Raw genomic sequence first — 17,169 nt, 5'->3', positions numbered from 1 at the left:
AACTTGTTTGATTCTAACTATGGTTTTAAAAAAATTTTTTCTGGCTGCTTTATTATTTTCTTCTTTACCTTTGAGTATATATACTCCAAGGATATAACTATATAACTGGATATAACTAAAATGCTGTTGAGAAATTTCATTACCTAAGCTCTTTTTAAAAATCACAGCTTCCAGATTATCTAAATTTTTTCTTTCTTTTTTAATTTATTCATTAGTTTTCAAAATTTACTTTTATAACATTTTGATTTCCTTTTCCCACCTCTTTCTCTCCCCTCCCTCTTCTTTTTTGATGGAAATCAATCTGATTTAGGTTATACATGTACAATCATATTAAACATATTTCAACATTACTCTTGTTGTAAGGGAAGAATCAGAACAAAAGGAAAAAATCACAAGAAAATGAAAATATTATGCTTCAACCTGCATTTAGACTCCATAGTTCTTTCTCTGGATGTGGATAAAAATTACCATCCTGAATTTTTCCAATAATTCTTTTTTTAAATATTTCATTTCACTTTTATTTGCATTATCATATTTGCTCCCGTGCCATAAGCCTTTTTTTCTTTAGTTTCTTTTGGGATATATTTTTTTTTCTTTTGAGCAAATTTCTCTTCTGGTTTAGGAACAATTTGTTCTTTTCAGTAAGTATCATTTCAATATGGCAAAGAAAACTCATGTATGGGTTGATTTGACCATGAGTCCTATAAGTACACCATCACATTTTGGGAACCTTTTTAACCAGGATATGCTCAATGATAAAAAAAATCCACATCTAAACCTTTCAGTTTTGCATTACTCTCTGCATTTTTAAGCATATGCAGCAAGAACTCAGCACTTCTTTGGGGCCACCGACTTGTGTCCCAATCCTATTGTTTTAACTTGAGCATACTTGCCAATTCCACCATTATATCAGTGAAAGGCAACATATTGTTTTTTTTCAGTGTGACATCTTTGAAATGCTTTATAGTTTTTCATATATGTATGCTTGATTGCTTGGGCTGTTTCATAGGTGTTCTTGAAGTAGACCCAGAGATCTGAGGCCCTTGACTTGCATGATTTTGTGTGGTTTTCTGGATCAAAAGAATATCTCACTATTTTAAATGATTACCTATGACAAATCAAAAGAAAGCTTTCCAATAATTCTTAAAGGATCTCTTCTCTATTGTTTTTCCAGGTTAATTGTTTTGCAAATGAGATATTTCACATATTCTTCTACTTTGTTCATTCTTTCGAATTTGTTTTATTATTTCTTGAAATCTCATAGAATCATGAGTTTCTAACTTGTTCAATTTTAATTTTTAAGGAATTATTTTCTTCAATGAATATATATGCCTTAAAAAACAAACATTTGACCAATTTTGTTTTTAAGGTGTTATTTTCTTTATATTTTTGTACCCCTTGTAACATTGCATTTTGATAACTTTCTTACAACACTTTCAGTTTTTTGTTTTGCTATATTTTCTTCTCAAACTATTATTTCTTTCTTTAATTCTTTCAAGAATCTTGTTAGGATTATGTTTAAATTTACCTTTTCCCTCAAGATTTTGATTATAGCTGTTTTCAAGATTTTATATCCCTCTGAATCTCAGTCTTACATTCTCTGCTACCATTTAGTAGGTCCTTTTTAAAAATCATTTTTGTTGGTTTTTGTTCAGTTTTTGGGGCCTATTTCTTGACTTTGAACTTTATGTTAATGTTGGGCTCTGCTTAACTAGGGATAAAGTGATAGTGTCACAAGCAATGTGCTCAATTTTTAATGTATAAATTCCAAGAGATAGAAAGTTGAAGTCCCACATATATACCTGTGCATACACATATGTTGATATACATGTAAAATATTTTTAGACTGAATTTATTGGTTTCTTGGTAAAAGGAACATCCAGTAAGGAAACTCTATCAGTGCGGACAACTTATGAGTTGGTTATAAATGATAAGTTATATATTGAACTGAACTGAAATGAATTGAGTTGAGTTAAAGAAGCTTGCACAGGAACAAAAAGGAGCAGACAGAGATGGCATGCAAGTGGTTAGAATTTAGGCTCTTAGAGAGTTGTTTGAGACATTAATGGAGTGAAGTGATTTATGGAATATTATACAGTCAATTTATATTAGAGGCTGAATTTGAACTCAGTATTATCCTGACTTCAAGGCCAACTTGGGTTGGATCCAAGACCACCTCTCAGTAGTATTGCTTTATAAATTGAGTGAACTGAGGATATTTACCCCAAAGAAAATATAAGAAGAATGTGATAACTGTTTTCAAGTATTTGAAGGGTTATCACAAGGAAGTAGAATTAGACTTTTGGGGGTCTTTTGCCACAGATTTTACAACTAGAAATAGTCAGTGGAAGTTATAGAGAAATTCATTTGATCTTCCTTTAAAGACAATCTTTACCAGAAATTAGCATTGTCTTAGAGTAGAATAGTTTGCATATGAATTAGTGAGCTTCACTTCACTGAAATTCTTCAAGAAGAGACTAGATGATCACTTGTTAGAAATGTCAAAGAAGATATTTCTGGATAGATAAAATTTTGACTGGAAAAGAACTACAAAGTTTTTTTCACTGTGAGATAAGAATATCCTTGCAGAAGACTTGTAAAGTAAATAGAAAACTTATCATTATCATCCATCTTTTATGACTTGAAAAAATTAAGACTTCAACCTAATTTTTCTTACTCTTATTCTTATATCCTCTTCATTACATGATATTGATTCTTTTCAATGAAATATTTAGGATTTTTTTCATTAATAGGGGTTTTTAGAAATTATTAGTTTTTCATCTGGCCACCTGCTCTGTACTTCTCACAAGAAGGAGCAGGGACCAATGGTAATGCTTGCTGCAACATATGAGAGAATATCTGGAATACCCTTAAGCTACGTCTTAAAAATAATTTGCCTTTTGATGATAGTTTATAAAAAATAATTCTTTTCAAATTATTTGTGTTCAATTTCCAAAATATTTTCTTAGCTCAAATTACCTTTGCAACATGGCAGAATTTTTGCTAGATCATTTCTGTCCAGTGTGAACCTATATCAGCCATATCTAAAATGAATGATCAATGAAAGAGACACTAAACTTAGCACTAAAGATGACATACTTCCATTTTTTGCCACTTTTTGACTGAAAAGTGCATGTCATTTATTTCTTCATAAACCTACATATTTGTAGGGTAATAGAAGTAATAACCTGTGTGCTATCATAGGCAAACCATTTGTCTGGGAGTAATATGATCTTGGTTCACATCCTGAGGAGAAGCATGCTCAGGGATGGAGAGAGCTGATTTGGAGTTAGAAGATTTGGCTTTAAACTGTGGCTTAGCCATTAATTACCTATATAATTTTAAACAAGCCACTTCAAACCTTTTGTGTTTCAGATTCTGCATCTGTAAAATGAGAGGTTTGGAATAACCCAGATAATCTTAACCTTTTTTATAATGTACCTTTTTTTGGCAGCTTGGGAAAATCTTAGAATAATGTAGATCTGAATATCTGAAATATCTGAATATATCTGAAATAAAATGCATAGTATCAATTACACTAAAATGTATTTATCAAAATATTTTTAAAATCAAGTTTATGAATCCCAGATAAAAACCTAGATAAATCCTTAAGGTCCCTCACACCATTAAATGTATAATTATATGTGATAGGGCCTTGCCATCTAATTTTATTTTTTGGTGACCTTTGAACTTTATTTTCCCCATCACAACAATCTGATGACTGTTAGGACGATGAAATGCACTTTTACAGGTTTGTTATTTATTAATTGCTATTTGTTGCTATTTGTCCTTTGTTTTCAAAGAGGATTGTGACATCAAGGAAGTGATGCCATGACATGAAGGAAATTATATTTAAATGAGGAAGAACTGTGCAAAGTCACTAGTCTCACTTTTACCTCTGGAGCCATAAGCATTCAGGGCAAGATATAAAGGACAACTGGAGATGGTTCTGGATGCAGTGGGAAACTGTGACTTTTTTAAGATAAGGCCTTTAACAGGTGGCAGTTTGACTGAGCAATGCTCATTGAGTGAATAAAGCTAGGTAAGAAATGAGGCAGAGAATGGTCTCTTTTACCTAATGAAAAATCAAAACAAAATTTACATCCAGAGAGAGGACTGTGGGAACTGAGTGTGGATCACAATAGTATTTTCATCTTTTTTTGGTTGTTGTTTACTTACATTTTGATGCATTATAAACCTATTAACTCTATAATGCTATATAAATAAGAACAATTATTTTATTTTCCTGATCAATTTTCCCTTAGACATTCTATTTGTGGTGGAATAGGTCATCATTTCATGTAATTTGTGTTATGTCTTTCTGAGAAATGTACTTGAGAAAAACATTTTGACGTTCTACTTTTTTCAATGCAGTGGTCAATTTGATCAAACAACTGCAATTTAAATGGAATTATTGGGGCCTTTTTCAATCTGGCAAAACATCTTGTGAAGAAATATGTTTTAAAGATGATGACTCTCATATTAGCCTATACAGTGTGGCAAATATATCTCACTTTTATCCATTTTTCATCTCAGAGTTTTATACTCCTTGAAATCAAGAAGGTGATTCTCTTCCTCAGCTACCTTGATATGGGTTTATGAAAAGCTTCTCTTTTTAAATGAAAAAGTTAGACAGTTGCTTATCCTCCCTCTCATTTAGATATTTGTGTCTATAAATTGGCATTGTTACATTCCTCAAAGCAGTCTAGGAGTTACTAGAATCCACCCACTCAATATATGCTGAAGGATTTCTGATGCAGCAATGGCTTTTAATATGAGATTTTACTTGGAGATGTGTGGATAGAAAAGCAGTTTTAAGCAGTTTTAAGACCATTATATTGTAGTGCTTTTTTAATTAGAATGAGAGCTCCTATCCCATCTCAATTCCTATGTGTTCCTGGGAATGATCCTCATTATAACATACTCACTAAGTTGTCTTCACATTCTAAGAGTGGGATTAAAAATTTTTTTTAATGCTTTTTATTTTCAAAACATATGCATGGATAATTTAACAACATTGACCCTTGTATAGCTTTGTGTTTCAGATTTCCCCTCCTTCTCCTACCCTCTCCCCTAGATGGCAAGAAATCCAATATATGTTAAACATGTTTAAATTTATGTTAAATCCAATATGTGTAAATATATTTATACAATTCTCTTTCTGCACAAGAAACATCAGAACAAAAAGGAAAGTAAATGAGTAAGAAAACAAAATGCATGTGAACAACAACAAAAAGAGTGAGAATGTTATGTTGTGAGCCACATTCACTTCCCATAGGCCGCTGTCTGAATGGAACTGGCATCAATCATCTCATTGTTGGAAAGAATCATGTTCATCAGCATTGATCGTCCTATAATATTGATGTTCCTGTGCACAATGATCTCTTGGTTCTACTCATTTCTCTTAGCATCAGTTCATGTTCTCTCCAGGCCTTTCTGAAATAATCCTGCTGATGTTCTATAAGAACAATAATATTCCATAAATTCATATACCATAACTTATTCAGCCATTCTCCAACCAATGGGCATCCACTCAGTTTCCAGTTTCTAATCACTACAAACAGGGCTGCTACAAACATTTTTGCACATGTGGGTCCTTTTCCTTCCTTTAAGAGCTCTTTGGGATATAAGCCCAGTAGTAACACTGGTAGTAACACTGCTGGATCAAAGGGTATGCACAATTTGATAGCTTTTTGGGCATAGTTCCAAATTGTTTTCCAGAATGGTTGGATCTGTTCACAATTCCACCAACAATGCATCAGTGTCCCAGTTTTCCCACATTCCCTCCAAGATTCATGATTATCTTTTCCTATCATCTTAGCCAATCTGAAAGGTGTGCAGTGGTATCTCAAAATTGTCTTAATTTGCATTTCTCTGATCAATTGTGATTTAAAGCACCTTACTGATGGGTAAATAGTAACGGTGAATAATCAAGAATGGACAGTGATTGTTTCTGCATCAGCTTTCTGTATTGCCTATGTAACCAATGGGTACTGCTGATTAGCAGACTGACTGAGGAATACTTTCCTCCATTTCCTGATCTTCTAGGAAGAAGAGCTGAATTCTCTCAGACATAACTTATCCCACTGATTACATTTTGAGCATAGTCTTGCTTTTGGCCTTTCCTTTTCACAACACTCCTTTCTGTCAAGAAAACATTTCCTCTAACTTTAGAGGGAGAGGAAGAAAGAAAGAGAGAGAAAGAGAGAGAGAGGGAAAAAGAAAAAAAGAGAGAGAGAGAGAGAGAGAGAGAGAGAGAGAGAGAGAGAGAGAGAGAGGAAGATCATCCAGTCCCTGGTTAAATCAGCCCAATTTGCTTCTTTCCTTTGAAAATATAGGGTGCTTAAAATAAAGATTATTATTATTTTTTAAAATTCACAAAAGTTTAGACCCTCCAGACCAGAATGGTTTCTAGACACCTCACCGTAATTGTAGCTCTCCATACTGCTAAATTCTGGGTATCAAAATAATCATTGGCCTCTTTTTCCTTCCCACTCCCTAACCTTATCCACACTCCCTTTATGCCAAAATACACATCCAGAACATAATTCAGATTGGATCTTGATTTTAACTAGAGCAAGCACATTTTAAAATACTATCCATATAGCAAGGAAGCAATTTAAGAGATCATAAAATATTTAGCTACAATAAAGCCTCCCAAGCAGCATCAAGAGGGAGGGAGGGGAAAGTAAAGAAATTGAGCAGATTTTAGCTGTTTCTCAAAGTAGACACAGTCCATCAGTTCCCAGATAAATTCTTTCTACTAAGTGAGTATGGATCAAGCTAAATCTAAACTCATCTGTTCTGTCTGGACATAAGTTTTCCATGAATTTTTATTTGCCTTGGAAGTCTAGGAGCATTATTTCTATTGCGTAAAAAGGCATAATATAATAGATACATAAACACAAGATAATTTGAGGATGATCACCAATTGGGGAAATCTAAGAAGTCTTTACCTGGAGAAGCTAGAACCTGGAGAAAAGAGAATGATTCTAAGAGGTGAAGATTACCTGAGGAAGGAATGCATTGTAAGAATGAGATCTAGATTCTATAAATGGCCAGAGGAAGTAGTTATTTATTTCAATTTTGATTGGAAAATATTGTTCATGAAAAGGAATAATAAATATCTGGAAAGTTGATTTGGTGTGACATTTAGGCTATATTTCTATATTTATACATATATTAATTAAATATTCTGAAATACATTAAATTTTTTTAATATTCATGTTTTTAAAATGTGAGTTCTAAATTCTCTCTCTCATCCACTACTAGCCTACCCCTTGAGAAGGCAAACAATATGATATTGATTATATATGTGAGGTCATAAAAAGAATATTTCCATGTTAGCCATGTTGTAAAAGAACACATTCAAAGACACACACACACGCATTCACCATGTGATACCACACACCACACACATGTCATATTATGACAAACCAAGCGAAAAAAAAGTATGCTTTAATCTGCACTCAAGAGTTCACCAGTTCTCTTTCTGGAAGTAAATAGTATTTTTTTTTATCATAATGTAATTGTCTTGGATCACTGTCTTGATTAGAATAGTTAAGTCTTTCACATTTGCTCATACTTAAAATCCTGTGCTTATTTTTTAAACTTCACAAAAGCTCAGAACCTCCAGACCAGAATGGCTTCTGGGTACCACACCATAGTTGTAGATCTCCATCCTGCTCAATTCTGGGTATCAAAATAGTCATTGGTCTACAATGTGTACAATGAACTCCTAATACAACTCACTTTACTTTGTATCAGTTTATATAAAACTTCTCAGGTTTTTTCTGAAATTATCCTAATCATTATAGATACAATGGTATTCCATAACAATCACATACCACAACTTGTTAAAGAGTTCTCTAATAGATGAACATCCCTTCAATTTCCAAATTTTTTGTCACTACCAAAATAATTGCTATAAATATGTTTGTACAAACAGATCTTTTTCCCTATTCTTTAGAATACAGACCTAGGAATGGTATTGCTGGGTCAAATGATATGCAAAAGGAACCCTCTCTAGAATGATTGGACCAGTTCATTAAAGAGCTTGTGTTCCAATTTTTTTTCACATTCCCTCAAGCATTTATTATTTTCTCTTTTGTCAATGATACCCATTCTGATCAGTGTAAGGTAATGCGTCAGAGCTGTTTTAATATGTGTTTCTCTACTCATTAATGATTTTCAGGGCTTATTGAACTTTTCCCACTTGCAACCCTTTTTCACCTAAGAAATTTTTACATGTTTCTGAGGTATATAAATTAATTATTCTAATCAAACATTTACTGAAAATAAATCATAATTTCATGACCTCCACATTCAGCTGTGAAAACCCATATGGGGTTGTGTCTCATAGCTTAAGAAGCTAGGACTTAGAACATTTTTTCATATGACTATTGATAGTTTTGAATTTTTCTTCTGAAAACAGTTTGTTTATATCCTTTGATTATTAATCAATTGCTTTTATTTTTTATAAATTTGCCTCAGTTCCTTATATATTTAAGAAATGAGGCTTTTATCAGAGAAAGTTACTATAACTTTTTTTCTCATTTTCTTGCTTTCCATTTAATTTTGGCTATATTTGTTTGTGAAAAACTTTAAAAATTTTCATGTAATTAAAATTATCCATTTTATTTCCCATGTGCTTTCTTTCTTCAGGTTGATCATAAATTCTTAGATCTGATTGGTAATTTTTTCCATGCTCTCCTAATAATGAAATCCATTATGTCTAATAATGTATCTATTTTCATCTAATTTTGATATACACTATCAGATGTTGGTTTATACCTAATTTCTGCCAAATGGTTTTCCAGTTTTCCCAGAAATTTTTGTGAGTTCTTGTTCCAAAAACTTGGATCTTTGGTTGATCAAACACTAGATTATTATATAGTTATAAAGGACTGTGTATCATATACCTAATGACCCACCATTCAATTTCTTAGCCAGTAACAGACTGTTTTGATGATTACTACTTTATAATATAACTTGAAATCTGGCTTTGCTTGGTTGCTTTCCTTCATATTTTTTTTCATTTATTACCTTGAAATTCTTGACCTTTTGTTTTTCCAGACTAATTTTGTTATTTTTTTCTAGCTTTACAAAATAATTTTTGGTAATTTGATTGTTATAGCAGTGAATGCATAAATTAACATAGGTAGAATAATTGTATTTTTCATTTTAATAACTTTGCTTACTCATGAGTAATTAAAATTTTTACAATTGTTTAAATCTGATTTTATTTGTGTGAAAAGTGTTTTGTAATTGTGTTAAGTATTTCCTACCTTTGTCTTAGTAGATAAACTCCCAAATATTTTATGTTGTTTGTGAATATTTTAAATAGAATTTTTCTTTCTATTTTTGATGCTTTGTTGGCAATATGTAGAAATGCTGAGAGTTTATATAGTTTTATATTATATAATTTTGTCAAAGTTATTAATTTTTCAATTAGTTTTTTTAAATTGGTTCTCTAGGATTCTCTAACTGCTGTCCATCATCCACACACAATGATAGTTTTGTTTCTCTATTGTCTGTTCTGATTCTTTTAATTTCTTTCCCCCCTTTTATTTCTATAGACAGCATTCTAGTATAATATTGAACGATAGTTATGGTTAATAGTCATTATTACTTTACCTCTGATCTTTTTGGGAAGACTTCTCACTCTTCTTCATTACACATAATACTTGTTGATATTTTTAGATAGATGGTACATATAATTTTAAGGAAAGCTCTTGTTCTTTCTAGCACTTTTAATAGGAATGGGTCTGGTGTTTTGTTTAAAAACATTTTCTAAATGTTGAGATAATATGATTTCCGTTGGTTTTGTTTTTGATATTGTCAGTTATGCTTATAATTTTCTTCATATCAAATTAACCCTACACTCTTGATATAATTCCCACCTGATCATAGTGCATGGTTGTGATATATTACCGTAATCTCCTTGTTAGTATTTTATTTAATATTTTTGTATCAATATTTATTAGGGATATTTGTCTATATTTTTCCTTATTATTCCTCTTTCTGGGTTAGGTAGCAGGACCATATTTGTCCTAGTAAATTTAATGTGGAAGGATTCATTCTTTACTTTCCCAAAGAATTTATATATATAGTATTGGAATTAATTTCTCCTTAATTGTTTGGTAGAATTCACTTGTGAATCCATTTGACCCTAGGGATTTTCTTAGGGAATTCATTAATGTCTTGTTCAATTTCTTTATTCTAAGAAGTGGTTATTTATTTTTTTTCCTCTCCTGTTAACCTAGAAAATTTATATTTTTGCTAATATTCATCCATTTTCTTTGGTTTGTCAGAGTTATTAGCATATAATTGGGTGAAATAGCTCTAAATTTGATTTAATTTTCTCTTCATTTGTGGAAAATTTACCCTTTCTATTTTTGTTTTCTTATTTCTTTTTAAAATTAAATTAACTAATAGTTTATCTATTTTATTGTTAGCTTTTAGTTTTATTAGCTTAACAGTTTTCTTACTTTTGATTTTGTTAATCTCTCTTTTGATTTTCTATTCCCAATTTTCTGACTCAAGTCTAGTTCTTATTCATCAAATCATGGTGCCTTATTTTCATCCAAAAATGTAGGAGAAATTAGTTTCCAATATTGGGTGTACACTGCACCTAAAAAAAATGACCCTATGATATCATTTGTCTTTAATATGGGATAATGAATTGCATTCTCTCTCCTAAAATATTCCCCCTCCCAAAACCCACTACACACACTTCAGTATTTAGAAAAGGACTCAAGCACAATAATTAATTTTTTAAAAACTATACTTCATCACATTCAAATTAAGGCCTTTGAATGAGAGAGGACAGTTCTAACTCAATTAAGACATTCTTTTTACACTCCATTTATGGAAGCCTTGTGGGATTTGGAGCCAGTTGTATACTAGAGTTGAAGTCTATGGGGAGGGAATAGCTTGTGGAAGCTTTCACAATTTTATTACCAAAGAATTTTATACACCTATTCATTTTTCCCTCCAATCTTACCTAAAAGTCCTGACCTCTAATAAACATCACATGGTTTATATCTTATGGTTTTTTGTTTTTATGGAATCCTGGATACAGAAGGTAAAGAGAAGAGAAGTGGAAGCAAGAAGTATTATAATTTTATATTGTGGGACAAGGATCCAGACATATAATTTTTTTTAATGGATGCATACCTAACCTATAATTTACTCATAGAAAGTTACATTGGGGATACTAAAAAGATATGTAAGTTGTCTGTAATTAAATAGCCAGTACTACACTAGATGTCTTTCTCACCTTGAGACCACTAGACTGCTTTTTAGTTCCCTCAGTGATGAAATTAATACCAAGATAATATTTTGTTTTTCTTACCTCACTGAAGAAACTAATTCACTAGGTCAGCTTTTCCAAAACTAATTCAGCCAGAGAGCACATTGCACTTGTAATACACTGACAAAAGCCATAAATACTCATGGGAGGAAGCTAGGGAATCTTCAGATATGGGATCTTCTTCCTCACAACTTTCTTCTCTAAAAGAGGAAGCCACAAGAAATTTTGGAACAAAAAATGCTATATACATATATGTTTATATGTACATGTATTTTTTTAAAAAATAATTCAGTTTAAAAAATAATATTTTAAAAGAATATATTCTTAGTAGCTATATTTTCCCATGGAAAGAACTCTAGGATTCTGTGAAATGCAGTTTGGAAAATACTGCTTTAAATTACAAGTTTAGGACTGAGGAGAAGAGAACTGGATTTTGGTCATAGCTCTATTATTTATAAACTAAATGACCTTGGTCAAGTCACTTAATGGTTATTGAACCTTGATTTCCTTATTTGCAAAATGAGGAATTTTAGGTATTCCTTACCTGCTGTCTGTGAACTTTAAAAATATATGTTGCTAGTTACATTTTAATATAATTGCCTATGCATTTTATTTTATTAACTAAAAATATTATTCTGAGGAAAGGGTCCATGGGCTTTTATAGACTGCCATTGGAGTCCATGGCACAAAAAGGTTAAAAACCTCTGGCTAGGTGATCTCCAAGATCTCTTCCTGTTCTGACATACTAGGATTCATTTAGAAGCCGAATAATCCAAGAGACTCAGGCTTTTCTCCTAGTTTTGTATTATACTAACTCACGGCATGAATATTTCTTTCTGGGATTTTATTGTAAGTACTAGAAACCTCCTTGGAATAGAACTTTGATTGTTCAGTCTTTTATGTTGTTGCTTTATGAAGGTGTTAAAAATGCCCCTTTAAAAGCCACGACTGGCAAATTGTTTAGTTAAATTGTGCGTGGCAGGCTCCTATGAATTCTTCACACCCATTACAATTTCCCTATAATGTGCCATCATCCTTGAGAGATTACACTTTAGATACTTGAAGTGTTTATCCAGAATGATGCAGCCCGATTATATGGTCCACTTGGAAGCAAACATCCCCAACAGGAACACACCCAGTCTGTGATCAAATATATAGGGAGATGTTCTGATTGTAATATTCCCTCCCTTTTCATGTAATAACAGTAAATGTTTATGGGGTTGTTGTGCAAAAAAAGGCTCTTTTCAAATGAAGCCCATTTTTTTGAATGGTAGGATTGGATAGTTGGATTGTAGCCATTACATTTTATAAATGAGAAAACAAAATATTGTTGTGGGGCAGTTAAAGCCAATAGTGTATTCTGGGGGCAGAACCCTATAACTTGGTGATCGAAAGGAAGAATATTACAAAATGTCTAATGGTATTTTGAAGTAATCTTAAAAGTATATGAAGCCTCTGAGAGCAACAAGGGAACATTTTGAAAGGCTCTTGATTCTGTAGATGAATGTAATAAAAATGTAAAAATTCATTATATACACAAAGATCATTATCCTGAAACCATCTTTATCAGGGATTAGTACTGTGCCTCAAGTAGACTTCTACAATTAGTAATTTAATAGCAAGTCCATATAGGAAAATTACATTTTAGGAGGCTCCTTTTCCTAATGAACTATGTTCTGCAATTTATAGTGTAAGAGAGCTACCTGGACTACTGAGAGGTTTAATAATTTATCCAAGGTAATATAACTAGGATGTGTCAAAGATAGGATGTAAACACAGGTGTTCCTGATGAGGATGCCTTTCCTCTGGCCACTATGAATGAGGCATTTCCTCTCTGAATGTTTATATTCCTCTAATTAGTATCCATGAGAAGATTTTTATATTCTTGTCTTTTATTAATATGCAAAGACATTAGAAATAAATGCCATTAGTTGACACGAGGAAATTGAGAGCTCTAGTTCTAACCCTTTTTTGATCCTCAGTCTTATGGAAGAGCAGAAAAACATCTACTTTTGTATATGTGTGTGCTGTGTGCAATATTTAATACATTTTACAGACAAGAAATCTTGCTAGGTTAAAATGCTGACCTTGACATTCGTTGTAGGTGTGACTTTGGTTCATAGATGAGATTCTAGTTAGGTTTATAAATGACAGAAAATGGAGGTGGTTTGAGGTTAGAAATAGGATCCCAAAAGAAGTTTACAATATTTTTAGCAAATATGAAATATAAAATGAGATATAAACAAAGTTTTAGGATTGAATTTAATATAATTATAATATGGAGGAGGCAATAATTCCCATATTTTACCACAGTTAGATCATATTTTTAAAAATTGCATTAAATTTAAGGCAACTCATTTTAATCAGAATATTGGCTGAGAAAATTCATGCACTAGATAGGTAATTAGAATAGGGAGAACTGTATTCCATGTCAAAGCTCAAAAGAAGAATTAGTAGAAGAAACTGGGAGAGGGGATCATTGCTTGAGAAGAAAGAACTTAAGAAATGAGAATTATCTTCAAGTGTTTCAAGGTCTGTTATGTGAAAGAAGGATTCAACTCGTTCTGCTTGGTCTAAGGGCAGAACTAAAAGAGAGTGGAAGACATAGAAGATAAGATTAGCTTAATGTGGGAAAAACTGCTTAAATGAAACAGTCCAAAAATGGAGAAGACAACATCAGAAAATATTGAATTCCTAATTGCTGTGGGTAATATTTATTAAAAAAATAATATATATAATATATAGTATATAGTATAAATAATATAAAATATTTAAAAATTATATATTTATAAAATAAAATTTATTTTAAAAATCCTTGAGATAATCAAATATGAAGCTACCATTTTATAAATCAGGAAGCAGAGATGCACATGTAAGAGAGCTGAAATTTAAATCCGGTTTACTCAACTTTAAATGCATCAGCCCTTCTACTATTCCACATGAATTTCCCCTTGAAACTGAGCATGGAGACCACTTTTCAAATATGCTAGATGATGTTATAGAGGGAAGTCTTCTTGAAGTACTGAAAGAACTGGGATTCATTTGTTTAGGATGCAATAAATTGTTAAATAATTGTGTGAAGAGAAATTATACTAAATATATTTTTAAAGCTGGAATGGAACCAAGAAATAATCTATCTGTTCTTTTATTTTTCAGATAAGGAAGTATAGATATAAGACGTTTCATCAAAGTCACCTTAGAGATGACTATGACTTTATATAGTTCCTTACTGCAAATTGATGACAGATGTCATCTCTAATTAATAGAAAATATTTCTGAGGAGAGGATTCTGCTTTTAGATTATGTTAAGTAATAATTTATTTAGTGAAAAATATGTCAAACACTTCATATTTTAGGTGATTTTTATTGGTTTTATTCAAGTATTCTTGACTATAATCATTTTGCAAGAAAAAATAAACAACTGTTATACATTTCTCAAAAAGTTGTTTGATCTAGGAGTGGTGGTAGACATTCCAGCTCCTGGGAAGGTAGATCTCTTGACCTAGGAAATTCTGAGCTGCCCATGGGCAATGTTAATTAGATGTCTGTATGAAATTTGACAACAATATGGTGAGCTTCAGGAAATGGGGAACACCACATTGCCTAAGGAGGGATGAATCAAATCAGGTGGGAAACACAGCAGGTCAAATTCCTGTGCCAATCAGTAATAGGATGAGTGCATGGTTAGGCCCTATAGTTGTAGCCTGAAGGAGATGAGAAGATCTGGCATTGAAAGCAGGAGAAAAAAAGGAGTTTTGATATAGCAAATTGTAAGAGAAAACAAATGAGTTGTTTACAATTTTTAATTTCACAGCAAAAATGCAGATTAGAATTGGTGTATATGGAGAGAGAAGGAGAGAGAGAGAGAGAGAGAGAGAGAGAGAGAGAGAGAGAGAGAGAGAGAGAGAAGCAGGAAAAGAAGAGGAAGAGAAGGAGGAGGAGAAGGATGAAGAGGAAGAAAAGAAGAAGAAGAAGGAGAAGGAGAAGAAGAAGGAGAAGGAGAAGAAGGAAAGAAGAAGAAGAAGAAAAGAAGAAGAAGAAGAAGAAAAGAGGAGGAGGAGGAGGGAGAAAGAAAAAGTTAAATATTTCTGATACAAATCTGACAACTGAAATAGATTTATAAGAATTAGAGCCATTCATCCTTAGTTAACAATTTAAGAATTTGAATAGTCAGTTTTTGAAAAATATAACTCAACAATCACATAAAAAATGTTCATAATTTCAGAGAAATAGAGATTTTAAGTAAAGGTAATAAATAATAGGTACAATCATCAAATTCTCAAAGATTATAAAAGATGATAAAAATTAAATGTTGTTGCACTTGTAGCAAATAAGCTATGGTATCACATTGTTAACAGAGTTTTGGGTTGATTCAATTTTTTTTTTGGAAAGCCATATGGGATTCTCTAAGAATTGAAATAATGGGCTTTTACTTTGAGCCAATGGTCCTAAATTTGTCACTAAAAGTTTTAAATAAAACAATAACTTTAAGTATTTTAAGAAAGATAATATCCTTTTCAAAGTTTAAATTAGATATTGCAAAACACAAGAAAAGAGTTATTCACTCATCATCATGGTTTTAGAGCATTCCATCTAAATACTGCTTTTGTTGAACATTACTTTTCCACTGTAATTTTACAGAGAAATCACGCTATCATTAGCACTTTCAGAGAAAGTAGAATTAACTTTACCGAATTGATTGCTTCTCCTAATTAAAAACTTCTAAAATCTTTTATTCATAAATACCCAACATTATATCTTTTTAAATTTTTAATGTTTTCCTCTACATATCTATTCTAATCAGGTTGTTATGAAATAATTTTCTGTTCCTCACCCAGGTTGGGAAAATCAGGAAGACTGCAGCTCGGAAAAGAGAATATCATGTCCTCTTCATGGTTGTCACAGCTGTCATCTGCTACCTGATTTGCTGGGTACCATATGGATTGATTGCATTAATTGCTACATTTGGCCCCCCAGGAGTGGTGTCACCCGTGGCCAATATTGTACCATCAATTTTGGCAAAGAGCAGCACTGTATGCAACCCAATCATCTATATACTTATGAACAAACAGGTAAAGCTCAAAGTAATTTCTTCTTTAAATTCAAATGGGCATCTTGAAATGCCTTAACTGTGTGGTCATTAAGTAGCTAAGGTTTATTCCTCATATATACCATTTTTGCCAAGCCCATAGAAATATGGTGGCAGTAAAATAGCAGAAATCATCAAGCTTGTAAGTTTGCATGACGTAAATTTGGGAGTATCCCCATGGCTACCTTAATCTTAATTAGATATTTTCAGGTGAGTGAGGAATCAATTCATGATCATTTCCATGAAACATATAACAGCGAATCATTTCAGTGAATCATTGAATTTTACAACCAGAAGAAGCTCTAAAAATTGTTTAATCATCAGAAAATAATCAGCCGGGAATTGGAAGTAACTAGTTAATTTAATTAAATCCTTTCTTTTTACACATATATTTGTATGTATGTGTGTATATTTATATGTATATGCATATATATATACATATATATGTTTATATATGTATATGGTAAGTTTGGCAACCTATTGCTAACTTCTCTCAAACTGAGGAACAAATATTATATCCCATTGTGTCCTTTTATTGTCATCCCTTTATTGTGGTACCCTCTTTCTTCGTTGGTCTTTTGAGACAGAGGTTGGTCATTGTATAAATATAAATTCTTGTTTTTTAAATTGTTTTCTTTTCCAATGTTGTTAGCATTGCACAAATTATTCTCTGCATTCTGCTTATTCCACCATCAACTTCCCAGTACTCCAGACTTACAATGTAGAGGTCATTTTTTAATGCACATTTTTTTTTAATTTTTTGGCT

The 17,169-nt window shown here is 31.9% G+C and overlaps 1 pseudogene; it reads right to left on the bottom strand.

The window, feature by feature from the left end:
* Window positions 1-506: 506 nt before the first annotated feature.
* On the bottom strand, window positions 507-6,443 carry LOC127557094 (60S ribosomal protein L17-like; annotated as a pseudogene).
* Window positions 6,444-17,169: the final 10,726 nt, after the last annotated feature.

The sequence above is a fragment of the Antechinus flavipes genome, chromosome 3, assembly GCF_016432865.1.
Source record: "Antechinus flavipes isolate AdamAnt ecotype Samford, QLD, Australia chromosome 3, AdamAnt_v2, whole genome shotgun sequence".
NCBI lineage: Eukaryota > Metazoa > Chordata > Mammalia > Dasyuromorphia > Dasyuridae > Antechinus > Antechinus flavipes.
This window is presented reverse-complemented; position numbering and strand designations above follow the sequence as displayed.